Below are 14,110 nucleotides of genomic sequence, written 5' to 3'. Positions count from 1 at the left end.
TTCATCATTCAACCATACATTGAAAAAACATATCCATCCATTAAATATACATATCAACATACATATAACAAATGCAAGAAACCCACACAATATTTAATATATATATATATATATATAGACTGCTCTGGTGCCAATTGTTGGTATTAAAAGTGTAAATCAGAGCTGCACAACGAAATGAGTTTTTTAAAAATTTATTAATACCAGCCAGGATCATTCATATATAGATATATTAAATCACATACAAATAGATTAAAGATCACCTCTTGAAGCCTATAAAGTTTCCACGAATATTTTTTGTATAAATCAATGATCTTTCAATCCAAATTTTGAAAGCTCACACCTTGATCCTTCAGATCAATCCTCAAATACACAAGGACGTGTGTGGGCACGTAGGATTCAAAATGTTGATTTTGGATTCTCTAGATGTACTCAACAAATGAGATCTAGAGAGGTTTGATAGATAAAATATGTATTGAATAGTTTTTCAGGTTTAGAAAAACTATCACTGTCTTTTCAGAGAGAGAGTTTGACAGTCTAAACTTTTTAATTGTTTAAAACAACTTATTCCTGAAAGTATCGCTCTTTCACTTTTATAAAGATAGTTAACTTAATTAATTAATTTTTATTTTATTTAAATTAAAACTGATCAATTATAACATATGTAATTATTTAATTTAAATCATATTTAAAAAAGAATAATTAAATAAAAAAATTATTTGAAATTCAAAATTCAAATCCCAGGGATAAGAAATATCTATGTGGCGCGACTCACTGTGCAATACAGTGAGTGGCGTGAGCCACGTTAGAGTTTTTCATAATTTTTCATTTGTTTATTTAATTAATATTTAAGACAATATATTTATCCCAAAATAAATATCAGTTAATTCAAAATTAACTTTATCTTAAAATATCAATTTCAAATAAATAAATATCTTATTATAAATAAGATAATTATTAATCTATCTTTCATATCAATCCAAACGTGATTAATATTAATTCTAGCCTATAGTTTTTCAAAATAAAAACTATATAGTTAAATAATTAATAAATTGCCCATAATTATTTCCTTGCCCTAGAAAATTAATTCCTTTGCAATTAAGTCCTTCTCTCTCTTTCTCTCTACAAATATTTATTTTGACTTCCTTACCCTTGATAGTGTAGGACAAAGGTGATCTGGGGACCATGGACCTATAATATGAAGCTCAAATAAACCAGATTATTAATTAAACTCTTTAATCTAATAATCTTATTTAATAATTCCATGATTACTCCACTATAAATATGGAATTGCACTCTAAGTATTTATAGAATTATATTTACAGAGTTTTCTCTTATAGTCCATTGATATAATCAATCAATGTAGTTATGTCCTCCATTTATTGGTTCGTTAATTAGAGTTGGTCAAGATTACTGTTTTACCCTTCTAATTACCTCTTGATCCTTAAGTAACATTAATTCACTAGCAAATAATTAATCTATAATCAAATTATAGATTTGAGCTCAATAACTACTCAGTTCCAGAATTAACCCTTAAGGAAACCAATATTCAATCTGTTAGGAAAGTATGGATTCCATTATTGTAAATCATGCTCCCAGCCATTCACAATATTGAATCTCCAAAACAAAAGTCATCAGCCTCATTATACTAAGAAACCTTAACGAGTGAATCAAAGATCCAATAAACACAAATAGGAGTTTGTGAATACTCATGATTTAGACTGATCTACAAATGATCATCTATTATGATAAGAATTAAATCTTTATGTCAAACAGCAAGTTTATAAAGACAATTAATTCTCATCGGTCCTATCATATATAATCTATATTATATATACATCACCTTTACTAAGATGTCTATCCACATCAGTAATCCAAATCTAGATCACTTACATCCAGTATACTTAGTAAACCGCACTAGTAACCATTAATTAAAGATTCCTTACTTTAATATGTTACTGACTATTTTATTCATTATATATGATGTTAATTCTCTCATTCTAATATAAGATCATATTATTATAAATGAATAAGGAGTTTTCTTGATATTATTATATAATTAATTCAAACATTAATTATAACATTCAAATATAATAAAATTGTACTTTTATTTAAATCAATAAAATGTCTTTACATGTTTTTAGGGCATTAATCCTAACATGAGTACCATAGAGAACCAGCCATTTTCGACCTAATCAATTCTATTGAAGACTTCAGCGCCCAAGATAATGAGCATGGCCCACGAAAAAGAAAGGCCTGCGACGATTTCTTCTTGGGGCCAAAACCATTAAGCTAACCAGAAACTCAAAGTGACCCCATCAAGACACCAAGCGGTGTGAAGCCAAAGAGTATTGCTGGCGGGAATCATGGATAAGAAAAAGGAAACCATGATGACCTGCCTATTATCTTTTCTCCAGGGTCGGCAGATGCAACTCCAACTCCAAAAAGAAAGGTTCAAACAAGGAAGCAAAAAGATAACGAACCTTCTTCTTCGATGCCAATGGGAAGGAACTCAAAGAGAGCCCGTTTGTAATGTCCCAAATTCCCTAATGTGACTTAGTGCCTTTATTAGGGGGCCAGGAGGGCACTAATTGGTTTATTGTGTTATTATTTGATTATATGCATGATTATGTGAGTTATATTATTATATGGCTTTATTTGCATGCATGTGAGCCCGTTTCTTATTAGAAGGGCATTTTTGTAATTTTGGCCCGTTGAGGGCATATTCATATATATGTGTGCATTTTTTATTATATGCATGATTATGTGAGTTATATTATTATATGGATTTATTTGCATGCATGTGAGCCCGTTTCTTATTAGAAGGGCATTTTTGTAATTTTGGCCCGTTGATGGCATATTCATATATATGTGTGCATATATGTGATATATGTATGAGACCACATTTTTATGTGGATATATTTGAGATACTCGACGCGAGGCGATCCTAGGAAGCAAGTTAGCAGTTTAGTTATAATGGGATCAAATACCGGTCTCAGGGTGAGCCTAGGGGTAATTTGGTACTTAGTACATTACTAGGATTGAATAGTTAATGGGAAATTACTTGGTAATTATTTGAGGACATTGGGCGTAACAAGAATTGAGAGACGTTAATTATGATTAACGGGGTATGTGGTGAATGACAAAACTGCCCTTGAGGGGCTTTGAGAGAGGAGGTTGGCCCTAGGGGCATTTTAATCATTTAAGGCAAAAATATGGTGACTTAGTCACCTTTTCCTTTGGCTGAAGGAAGCCAAAATAGAACAAAACACTCTTCTCTCTCTCATTCATTCTTCTTCCTTCTTGTTGGTTTGAAATTTTGAAGAGAACTAAAGAATCTTTGAGGCTAAGCTTAAGGATTTAAAGCTTGAGGTTTAAGATTGAATTGTTGCAGCTAAGAGGTTTCAATTCACAGCTGAGGTAAGGGATTACAAACTCTGTTTTTTGTTGGTATCTTGCTATGGTTTTGGTTATTCTTAGGCTTTAGAGTTTAAGGTTGTTAATTAGGTTTTTGGTAGTGTTTTGAGTGTGTTAAAGCTTGGGTTTTGATGCTGGTTTGGTGATAATGTTGTACTAGGTTTTAGTTCTAATTTTGGGATTTTTTAGAAATAATTTTGGTTGAGTTTGGGTTGAAGAAAAAACAAGGATGTTGGGTACGCAGGGGTGCACCGCAGCCGTGTTCTTGGGTGTCGCGGCCTGTGAGAACCCCATGGTCTAAGGAGGGGCTCTGTATTGGTGGCGACTCACGACCCTCAAGGGCAAGTCGCGGCCCGCCCCTGGACACAGACAGGGGGCTTTCTGTCTAGGAGGCACATCGCGACCCTTAGGGGCAGGTTGCGACCCACTTGAGCATTTAAGCCATGTTTGGTTTTTAATGAAGGGATTTCAAACCTTAAGGCTTGGGATCGAATCTACTACCCGATTTGGTACAATTCGAGGTCCCAGAGGCTAGGCTTAGTCCGGAAGCCTTTAGTTGCTCGTTATTGACGGGTTTCTGTATTTAGTTATGACTAGGTTACCGCTAAGGGCTCAAGATCAGGATCGTGCTCGAGGGTCGTTCTTATTTTACATTATACTCGGACCCGAGGTAAGAAAACTGCACATATTATGTGACATATATGATTAGGGCTTGGCCCGAATGCTAAATATAGTTTTGATTGGGCATTGGCCCCTGTAAGTGCGCATGATTATGATTATGCCTGTGGATGATTGATTAAAGCATGTTGAATGCCTTGTATATGGATATTTGTTATATGATGAATGCATGTTAGCATTATATACTTGAGAAAAGCATTGACTTATTAGTCAAGGATGACAATAGCGCTGAGCGCTGGTCGTAAAGCATTGACTTATGAGTCAAGGGCGGAAATAGCACGCTGATCGCTGGTTGGTATGATTAGACCTAATCAGGAGCGCCTTACATGCTTGACCGACCCAATGGTCGTAGAAAATTAAAGCGCTAGGTACGCTGGGCCAACTCCAAGTCTAGTTATATAGAGGATAGGGAAATGGGCCCTAGGGTGACTTATTAGTCAGAAATTCTAGGGTGCTGAGCCCCAGTGTGTCTTATTAGTAATGTACGTGGGAAATGGGCCCCGATATGAATCAATTAATCATTTATTTAGGGCATTTGGTCCCATATGACGTTGTAGTCACTTATATGAATGGTATACATGCATGAGTAAGATTGTTACTACTGGCATGTTTGCTATATTATGGAAATGTGTTATTCATTGCTTATGAGCATGTTAAGGTTTTCTTGCTGGGCCTTGGCTCACGTGGGCTACGTGGTGTAGGTAAAGGGTAAGAAAAGCTGGAGCAGCCATGAGTTGGAGAGCTTAGGTGGCAACGTGTACATATGCGACCGCTTGACCACAACGACTAAGCTTTCTTAGAGGAACTAGGGTTTCACCCTATTTTTGCCGCTTAGGTCAGTGGATTGTAACTTCTGAGTTGTAATGATCGTTTTGGAACTGTAACCAACTTTGTAACCATTTATTATGGGATCCAATGTACAGTTTAATGTTTTAATGAAATATCCATTCCTTTTAACCGAAATTTTTAACCCTAGACCATTAATCACATTTAGATGCACGTTTATGGCCTAATAACTCGTTTAGCGAGTTAAGCGCTATTTAAAATACACAGTGTAACGGTCTTGGATAACCAGGGTGTTACAACTTGGTATCAGAGTATGCCAAGGTTAAGGGATCCTAAAGACAGGCTGGGCATGTACACTCACCACTAAAGACAAGCTCGACTCAAGGTTCGGTAACTATTTATGTGGATATGTGCTTAACTGCTTAAATAGGGTATAAATGCTTTATCTGCATGCCTTATTAGGTAGCATGAGATATAATGATAGGGCTTGACCCTTGACTACTGCATGATATGAAAGGATGTGTTTATTAGCACTGACATTGCTTATGAATGCCAAAGAACTGCTTATTAGCGCTGTTATATGGACATGTAGGTCAGGGCACGCTCATTAGCGCTGTCATAGATACATGTATGCCAGAAGATGCTTATTAGCATTGTTAATTGTTATGAATATCAAGATGTGGTTATTAGCACTAGACTTGAATATGAATATGAATCGACATGCTTATTAGCACGACTATTGAATGTGAATGGTTATATGCTTGATCTTGGACCGTGAGGTGGCAAGAGGTTTGGTTATTACTACCTAACTGGCTGAATTGATTATTGCATCATTGTATAACCTTTGAAGTATGCTTCCAAGGAAGATTGAATCATCAGTTGGCCAGGAAGACCAAGGCCAGAATGATAGAAAGGGTCAGGATAATGACTAGGGTTAGACCCCACTGCCAACTCCTGAGAACTGGCAGCAGGTGCTTGCTGATTTGCAAGCCAGGGTATTGAGGCAAGAAAAGAAATCCGCCTCTTGAGACAACAATAGGTTCATGCAGGGAACATTTTACGAGAGGCACCACCTGTGATGGTGCCAACAGTTGAGCAGTCGCCAGAGGCTGGGAATAAATTGGATCCTCCTTGTGAAAGGTTCAGGAAACAACACCCTCCACTCTTTGAGGGTAGTGCAGATTTGGCTAAGGCCAAACAGTGGATGAGAATGGTTACCACCATCCTAGAATTTATGAGGGTGGGAGGGTGGCCTGTGCCACATATATGTTTTGGGAGGAAGCCTAAATTTGGTGGGAAGTGATATCCCAGACCAAAAATTTTAATGCCCTGGATTGGGCAGAGTTTCATACTCTATTTAATGAAAAGTATTACAATGATGCTATTAGGGCGGCGAAGGCTGAAGAGTTCAACAAATTACTTCAGGGCAACTCATCAGTGACTGAATATGCCCTGAAATTTGATAGATTGACAAAGTTTGTCGAGGAACTGGTGCCCACTGATGGGACCAGAAGGGAGAGGTTTCTCCAGGGGCTACAACCTATGATTGCCCGACATGTTCATATTACCACTGTGCTAGGGGTGACTACTTATGCACAAGTGGTTGAGAAGGCGCTCACAGATGAGAGCGCAGAGAATAAAATCTGATATGACAACGCGACCAGGAGAGACACTAGGAGGGTGGGACCTCCATTTATGGGTTCGGGTAGGGGCGAAGGCCCCAGTGATAAAAAAAGGTAGGCTCATGATGCCTTTCCAGCTCCAGGCCCTGACAAGTGACCACTTGGTATTACAATAGGCTGCCAGGGAAACATCGAGGGCTGGAGGACTTTTCTTGAGTGCGTCAGATGCAAGAGGCGCCATATAAGGGAGTGTCAGTCAAAGGCCTAATTTTTATGTGGGATAGTGGGACACTTAAAGAAAGATTGCCCAAAGGCAAGAAAGGAAGAACCAAGAAAGGTGGATAGCTCGGCCCCAACTCGAGTGTTCACGTTGACACAGGCAGAAGCTGAGGCTTGTACCTCAGTAGTTACAGGTCAGTTTTTTAGTGTTGGAACCCATTAAACTATTTTGATTGATTCTAGTGCTACACATTCTTTTGTTGCTAGTAGAATTATTGGTAGACTGTGTAGACTATGTGATTACTATGCTGTGGGGTTCGGGACCTTATTAACCAGTGGGGAGTTAGTAGTATCCAAGAGATGGGTCAGATCATTACCAGTGACAGTGGAGGGCAGAGAGTTGTCAATGGATTTGATAGAGTTGGTTATGAACGACTTTGATATGATTCTGGGTATGTACTAGTTGGTGAAGTATGGGGAAACCATAGATTGCAGAAGGAAAATGGCAACCTTTGAGCCTGAAGGTGAGGATCCTTTTGTATTTGTTGGAAATGTGCATGGAACCCGTGTACCTATGATATCTGTATTGAGAGCTAGAGATCTATTGCAAGGTGGTTGCATAGGATTCTTAGCCAGTGTGGTAGATACCACTTAGGTCGTGCCAGTGGGACCAGAGAAGACTAGATTAGTCTGTGAGTTTCTGGATGTGTTTCCAGAGGATTTACCAGGATTTCCGCCATACAGAGAGATTGATTTTGTTATTGAACTGGCACTAGAGACAGAGCCAGTGTCTAGAGCACCGTACAGAATGGCCCTAGCAAAATTAAAAGAACTAAACGTACAACTGCAGGAGCTGTTAAACTTGGGTTTTATTAAACCCATCTTCTCACCATGGGGTGCACCAGTCCTGTTTGTAAAGAAGAAGGATGGTTCTCTGAGAATGTGTATTGACTACAGGGTACTGAATAAGTTAACAATCAAGAACAAGTATCCTCTGCCAATGATAGATGATTTTTTTGATCAATTGCAAAGTAAGATGGTATTCTCAAAGATAGATCTTTGATCTGGTTATCACCAGCCGAGGATCAAGGAGGGAGTTACACCAAAGACTGCCTTTCGTACCAGATATGGGCATTATGAGTTCTTAGTCATGTCCTTTGGGTCGACTAATGCCCCAGCTGCTTTTATGGATATGATGAACTGGGTTTTCAAAGATTACTTGGACCGGGTTGTAATTTTCTTTATATACGATATTCTGGTTTATTCTCAGTCAGAGTAAGAACATGAGCAACATTTGCTAAGTTCAAGAAATGTGAGTTCTCGTGAGCTCAGGTAACTTTCCTTGGTCATATTGTTAGTAAGGAGGGGATCAAGGTGGACCCAGCCAAGATTGAGGCAGTCAGAGATTGGCCAAGGCAAAGGAATGCCTCAGAGATTAGGAGCTTCCTTAGATTGTCAGGTTATTATAGACGTTTTGTGGAAGGTTTCTCAAGAATTGCTACTTCATTGACTGAACTGACATGCAAGAATCAGAAGTTTGTGTGGTCAGACAAGTGTGAGAACAACTTATAGGAATTGAAGCAGAGATTGATTATAGCTCCAGTTTTGAGTCTCTCGGCAGAGCAGGAGAAGTTTGGGATATACTATGATGCCTCACATTAAGGTTTGAGTTGTGTTCTTATGCTATCGGGGAAGGTGATTGCCTAAGCATCACGTCAGTTGAAAGAGTATGAGCAAAGGTACCCCACTCATGATTTAGAGTTAGCAGCAATGGTCTTTGCATTAAAGGTATGGAGGCATTACCTTTATGGGGACAAGTGTGAGATATACACTGACCACAAGAGCCTGAAGTAATTTTTCACACAGAAAGACCTGAACATGAGACAAAGGCGTTGGCTGGAGTTGGTAAAGGATTATGATTGTGAAATCCTGTCTCACCCAGGGAAGGCCAACGTGGTGGCAGATGGCTTAAGCTAGAAGGATCTAGGATAGATTTACAGTGTGAGACAAATATCCAGGGATTTGGCAGAGGATATGACCAGAGCTAGTATAGAGTTGCTGATGGGCCAGTTGGCCAACATTATGCTACAGTCTACGCTGTTAGAGAGAATAAAGGAAGGTTAGTTGGGTGATCCACAATTGACAAAGATCAAGGAGGATGTCCTAGCCGGAGTGTCTAGGAATTATACAGTGTCAGATATGGGCATGTTGAGATACAAGGATTGGATCTGTGTTTCGATGGACACTGTTATTAGGTGGGAGATTCTGGATGAATCTCATACTACTCTTTACTCCTTGGATCTAGGCACCATGAAGATGTATCAGGATGTGAGATCGCTGTATTGGTGGCCTGGGATGAAGAGGGATGTGACAGAATATGTGGCTAAGTGCTTGACATGTCAACATGTCAAGGCTGAGCATCAGAGACCAGCAGAGCTATTATAGCCTCTAAACATCCCAACGTGTAAATGGGAGGACATCACGATGGAATTAATGTGGGGCTACCCAGGACTGTGGATCAACATGATTTAGTGTGGGTTATTGTGGATTGATACACGAAGTCAGCTCACTTCTTATCAGTGAGGACAACTTATACGGTTGATCAGTACGCAAATCTCTATGTAGAGAGATAGTGCGCCTTCATGGGGCTCCGAGGTTGATCGTGTCAGATCGGAATCCCATTTTCACTTCCAAGTTTTGAGGAAGTTTATAGAGGGCCATGGGTACACAGTTTAAGTTCAATACTGCTTATCATCCTCAGATAGATGGACAATCTGAGAGGATGATTCAGATATCAGAGGACATCCTGCGAGCATGTGTGCTTGACTTTGATGGGTCTTGGAGTAAGTATTTGCCTTTGATAAATTTTTCCTACAATAAAAACTATCAGTCGACCATTGGGGTGGCTCCTTATGAGATGTTGTATGGTAGGAAATCCAGGTCTCCCATTCATTGGGATGAGACATGAGAAAAGAGATACTTGGGTCCTAAGGCAGTTCAGAGGACCAATGAGGCTATTGAGAAGATCAGAGCTTGGATGCTCGCTTCTCAAAGCAGGCATAAAAGTTCTGCTGATCCCAAACGTAGGAACGTGGAGTTCCAAGTGGGAGATTATGTCTTGTTAGAGTCTCACCATGGAAAGGGGTGAGAAGGTTTGGGAAGAAAGGAAAGCTGAGCCCTAGATTTGTAGGACCATTTGAGATCCTAGAGGAACAACAAGGTCGAGGAAGCGACCTAGGAGATGGAGTCAAATATGTGGAGTCAGTATCTCGAGCTGTTTAGGTAAAATTTCGATGACGAAATTTCTGTAAGGTGGGGATAGTTGTCACGACCCAAATTCCCTAATGTGGCTTTGTGCCTTTATTAGGGGGCTAGGAGGGCAATAATTGGTTTATTGTGTTATTATGTATGAGTATATAAGTTATATTATTATATGGTTGTGTGAGACCACATTATTATGTGGACATATTTGAGAAACTCGACACGAGGCGGTCCTAGGAAGCAAGTTAGCAATTTAGTCATAACGGGGTCAAATACCGGGCTCAGGGTGAGCCTTGGGGTAATTTGGTACTTAGTACATTACCAGGATTGAGCGGGTAATGGGAAATTATTTGAGGACATTGGGAGTAACGGTAATTGAGAGACGTTAATTATGATTAACAGGGTATATGGAAAATGACAAAACTTCCCTTGAGGGGCTTTGAGAGAGGAGGTTGGCCCTAGGGGCATTTTAGTCATTTAAGGAAAAAATCTGGTGATTTAGTCTTCTTTTCCTTTGGCTAAAGGAAGCAAAACTAGAACAGAACACTCATCTCTCTCGATCATTCTTCTTCCTGGTTTGAACTTTTGAAGAGAACTAACGAATCTTTGAGGCTAAGCTAAGGATTTAAAGCTTTAGGTTTAAGATTGAATCGTTGCAACTAAGAGGTTTCAATTCACAGCTGAGGTAAGGGATTATCAGCTCTGTTTTATGTTGGTGCCTTGCTATGGTTTTGGTTGTTCTTAGACTTTAGAGTTTAAGGTTGTGAATTTGGTTTTTTGTAGTGTTTTGAGTGTGTTAAAGCTTGGGTTTTGATGCTGGTTTGGTGATAATGTTGTGCTGAGTTTTAGTTCTGATTTTGGGATTGTTAAGAAATGATTTTGGTTGAGTTTGGGCTAAAGAAAAACAGGGGTGCTGGGTTCACAGGGGCGCACTGCGGCCGTGTTCTTGGGCGCCGCGGCCCGTGTGAACCCCAGGGCCTAAGGAGGGGCTCTGTCTTGGTGGTGCGCCGCGACCCACCCCCTGGACCCAAACAGAGGGGCTTTCTGTCTAGGAGGCGCACCGTGGCCCTTCTGAGCATTTTGGCCAGGTTTGGTTTTTAATGACGGGATTTCAAACCTTAAGGCTTGGGATTGAATCTACTACCCAGTTTGGTAGAATTTGAGATCGCGGAGGCTAGGACTTGGTTCAGAAGCCTTTAATTGCTCATTATTGACAGGATTCTATATTTGGTGATGACTAGGTTACCGCTAAGGGCTCAAGATCAGGATCGTGCTCGAGGGTCGTTCTTATTTTACATTATACTCGGACCCGAGGTAAGAAAACTGCACCTATTATGTGACATACATGATTAGGGCTTGGCCCGAATGCTAAATATAGTTTTGATTGGGCATTGGACCCTATAAGTGCGCATGATTATGATTATGCCTGTGGATGATTGATTAAATCATGTTGAATGCCTTGTATATGGATATTTGTTACATGATGAATGCATGTTAGCATTATATACTTGAGAAAAGCATTGACTTATTAGTCAAGGATGACAATAACACTGAGCGCTGGTCGTAAAGCATTGACTTATGAGTCAAGGGCGGAAATAGCACGCTGATCGCTGGTTGGTATGATTAGACCTAATCAGGAGCGCCTTACATGCTTGACCGACCCAATGGTCGTAGAAAATTAAAGCGCTAGGTACGCTGGGCCAACTCCAAGGCTAGTTATACAGAGGATAGGGAAATGGGCCCTAGGGTGACTTATTAGTCCGAAATCCTAGGGTGCTGAGCCCCAGTGTGACTTATTAGTAATGTACTTGGGCAATGGGCCCCGATATGAATCAATTAATCATTTATTTAGGGCATTTGGTCCCATATGACATTGTAGTCACTTATATGAATGGTATACATGCATGAGTAAGATTATTACTACTGGCATGTTTGCTATATTATGGAAATGTGTTATTCATTGCTTATGAGCATGTTAAGGTTTTCTTGCTGGGCCTTGGCTCACGGGGGCTACGTGGTGTAGGTAAAGGGTAAGAAAAGCTGGACCAGCCATGAGTTGGAGAGCTTAGGTGGCAACGTGTACATATGTGACCGCTTGACCACAACGACTAAGTTTTCTCAGAGGAACTAGGGTTTCACCCTATTTTTTCCGCTTAGGTCAGTGGATTGTAACTTCTGAGTTGTAATGACCGTTTTGGAACTGTAAACAAATTTGTAACTGTTTATTATGGGATCCCATGTACAGTTTAATGTTTTAATGAAATATCCATTCCTTTTAACCTAAATTTTTAACCCTAGACATTAATCACATTTAGATGCATGTTTATGGCCTAATAACTCATTTAGCAAGTTAAGCACTATTTAAAATACACAGTGTAACGATCTTGGCTAACCAGGGCGTTACACCGTTGCCTCTCAGATAACGAAGATGTGTTCATGAAGAAGACAAAATCAGACTTTGTTAGGAAGGCCAGAAGCTGCTGGGAAAGCCAACTCATTGATGTCCAAGTTGACCTTCATAACAACTTCATCTTGGTGGAAAGAAGGAAGGAAGAACCCCGAGGTTGTGTAATGTTGGAGACCACTGAGGAGACGCCACAACTAGATAGAAGCAAAGACAATGATGAAAAGAGAAAGTAAGAAAGTTAGGTTTTTCAGTTTGGTGCATTGGAGTCTTGCCCGAAAAAGTCTCCATGGTCACCATGAGACAACTAGCTTGGAATTGTCGTGGGTTGGGGTGGACGACGAAAATTCGACAGCTCAATGAGCTAGTCCATGAATCTCATCCAGAGATGTTGATTCTATCTGAGACAAGGTTAGATGAAAGTAAATTCCAACAACTTGTGCATAAACTTCATTTTATTGAGTTCTCTTATGTGCTCCCCTCAGGGTTATCAGGAGGATTCAGAATGAGTTGGAAGGAGGGGGTTAAAGTTATTGTGGAAGAATCCTCTAAGTATTTTATTGTTGGTGCTATTCATTCGAACCCGTTGGGGAAAGTTTGGAGTTTTTTTAGCATCTATGGCCCCCCGGCCTATAAAGACAAGGATGAGTTCTGGAGAAATACAGGTAACAAAGTTTTAGCCTTTGATGACCTAATTGTATTAATTGGAGACTTAAATGGGACATTGAGGGATGATGAATGTATCAACTATTCCAGACAGGGTAACTCATTTAGATACTCATTTGATTTGAGGAGGATGGTAGCAAGAACAAGAGTAGTTGATCTGGGGTGCACGGGCAACCCTTTCACTTGGCATAAGAAAATGGATACCTCGCAGCTAGGACCGGCCATGAAGAGGGCAAGACTGGACAAGACACTTGGGTCAATTGACTGGCATCTCCTTTTCCTAAGTGAGGTGGTCAAGAATCTTATGGCGACGGTGTCGGATCATTGCCCCATTTTTCTTGATACAATGGGAGGAACAAACTATAGGCAAAAACAGTTTAAGTATGAGAATATGTGGGTAAGGGATCCTCGCTGCTACTAGGTAGTCAAAGGTGCGTGGAGTATGCAACTGAACATCAATCCAGTGCTCAACCTCCATCAAAATATGAAGAGAACTAGAGTAGAGTTGGCTCACTTGAACAAAGTGCAATTCAGGGAGGTCTCAAAACAGGTTGAGGAGGCAAGAATTAGGCTGGAAAAGGTTGAGCTGTCTAACTCTCAAAATGTCTCTGTTGAGTGCCTTTTTCGCTATCAACCTTAAAACGAGAGATTAAAGAAAAAAACAATTAAGAACACAAATGTTTTTACGTGGTTCAGGATATAAAAGAACCCTAGTCCACGAGTCTCTGGTATTAAGATGATTGGAAGCTTGTTGAGGCAAGTTCCAATGGTGTATTCTCAGGCAGTGTTTATATTGCTCTGAGTACAATGTGTTTTCTCTCTAAAAAATCGAATCCTTTACAATGAGACTCCCAGCTCTAATCATTCGCAATTAATATACATTCTTCCCGTTATTGGGGGATTAATACCAATTCAATGCATTGGGCTGCATTGAATAGAGACCACGACCTAAGCGAGATCCGCGGGACCCACTGTGGAAAGGTACCTACTTTATGGGGAACATGCCCTAGATACTGTCAGGGCATGTTGTACGTATCACCATGTCAAACGACATAGTGGG

The sequence above is a fragment of the Humulus lupulus genome, chromosome 4 (assembly GCF_963169125.1).
Source record: "Humulus lupulus chromosome 4, drHumLupu1.1, whole genome shotgun sequence".
NCBI lineage: Eukaryota > Viridiplantae > Streptophyta > Magnoliopsida > Rosales > Cannabaceae > Humulus > Humulus lupulus.
Note: the sequence above shows the minus strand (reverse complement) of the source record.